The sequence below is a fragment of the Gavialis gangeticus genome, unplaced genomic scaffold (genome assembly GCF_001723915.1).
Source record: "Gavialis gangeticus isolate Ggan-Ray unplaced genomic scaffold, GavGan_comp1, whole genome shotgun sequence".
Taxonomy (NCBI): domain Eukaryota; kingdom Metazoa; phylum Chordata; order Crocodylia; family Gavialidae; genus Gavialis; species Gavialis gangeticus.
The window spans coordinates 28,890,977-28,893,191 of NW_017728998.1; positions in this window are offsets into that span (position 1 = coordinate 28,890,977).

Below are 2,215 nucleotides of genomic sequence, written 5' to 3' on the forward strand. Positions count from 1 at the left end.
TTCATATTTTCCTATGTATACTCATGCACTTCTAGGACAGCTATTTTAACTTTGTAGATTTTTCCTTTATGGATACTACATTCCTTAGGGCTTTTTTATTCCAGTGCTTATTTAAGTTTCACTGGGCTGCTACCATGCTTCTCTGCTTTGAAACAAGTATAAATTAGCAGGCTGGAAAGGCTCATGTTTCTCTCACGTTCTCGTCCTGTCTTTGGTAGAAGCCTATGATCATCTGGTCTCCTCTATTCCATTGTTAGTCTAACCTGCACATCTTCACTTATTATTGTAATATTGATCTCCCCTTCTACTTCTCAGTACTTTTATTAGAACATGATTCTAAGCAACAAGAGCAGTTACATGGACTGTGAGATGACTTAGTAAATAAAGTTAAGCATATGGATAAATCATTGCTAAACTGGTACAGTGCCTTTTTCAGTTTCTATTTCTTTTTCTTTATTTTCCCTTTCCCTCCATGTCAAGTATTCTTTTCCTGCTCTGCTGTCCTGACTTTAGTTTCTGCTCCATTAAGCTGTACATAGCACATAGCCATCTCCAAAAAATGCCAAAAGCACACAAATCAATCCAGTGCAAAACCACCAATGTAAAGATTATGACATAAACCAACTGAAGGCAAAAAATTGAATGTTGACTCTCTGCATTTAACTTGTTCCTTGTGCTTCGTTGTCCTGCAGCTTGATATCCAACCTAAACCAGTATCCAAAAGGTAGTTTTCTTATTTACTTTTTCTGTAGCATGTATATCACTGTGATGTTTAAATACAGAATGTGTCTTAATAGCAAAACTAATCTACCTACAAAGTATGGCCTAACCACATAATAATTTAGGTCTAGGACTTAATTCCTTATGCACAGACATGTGTTGACCATTGCTTGTATTCCTGACTTAACCCAATTTTCCTCACCCGCTACAGAACGAACCGTGACACTGGGACCCTGGCTCTAGGGGACCAGTAGGATGGGTATATTTGTGGTTTTGTTTCCTCACGCTGCAACCTCAGTCTTAATGGAAGCCCCGCAAACACGGATGCTGGTCCTGGATAGAACAACAGTTTAAGTTTAAAATTTTCTTCAGTCCCAGGGATGATCCTTAACAGTCTCTTCATGCCATATTGCAGCACTATTCTGAACTCTCGTCTAAATGTCCTCAGTCCAGTCAAGTAGTTACATGGGGATAACTAATTAAGTATGGACTCTTTTGCCTTTATGTGCACATCTCAATCTGGGTTCTGTTTAGCTGCTCTTACAGACAGAAACTCTTATAGCAATTCAGTGGGTCATGTGAAATGAATTCTGTTCCCAGTGAGCAAGTGACTATAGTATGCACACCATATGCTCAGTTAAGAGCAGCCTTGATAGTAAGCCAAAGAAATTAATAGGTACAGAGAACAAACATCCACTTGTTAGCAGAGAGAGAATGAGTCACTTCAGGAGAGGACTGAAGAATATTGAAAGGATTCTGCAGAAAAGCCCGAAGTGCCACAGTGGGTATAGATAACTTCAGACACCACCGTGGCCAGTCTAATTTTTATAAACATTAAAACAAACAACTATCAAATGGCTGTACAAAATGAGAGTTTTCGGGTCATTATTCTACACATTTGAGCAATGGATACACAAAAGTGCATGAAATGCACTGAGTAATGAATGTACATCAGCACATTTCAGATACTCACTGTCATCATGTCCGCCATGCTACAAAATGATCTTATGCCCATTTATGACCCTCTGTCCTTTCTCAGCTATTTCAGCTAAACACACCTTTTCTTTTTTTCACATTCATCTGGAAGCCACATTCTGCTTTCCTCATATAGACATCTCAGCACTAAAGACAGCCTACCACATTTATCTGTATTGCTGTTGCTATTCCTTTCATGCTTAAGGTTACATGGATACTTGAATTGCATTGCCTCACTGTTCCTTTAAGGTGTTTAGCTGATAAACCATCTCATTGTAGAGTCCCACACTGAGATTATACATCTACGAATCTATTAATTTATTATGTAATCACCTGTGACTGCTTCCCCCTTCCTTTTGTACTTTTTGTGAACAGTGTAGGAGGTGGCAGTTTCAACATAGTCTCTTCAAGGTCAGCATGCTGCAGAAACTGAATGGTCAAGTAGGTCTAATCATATGGTAAGTAAATTTTAGCCCCCAGGATGGCCATCTTGGCTAACTTTCTTTTTTTTTTTTTTTTT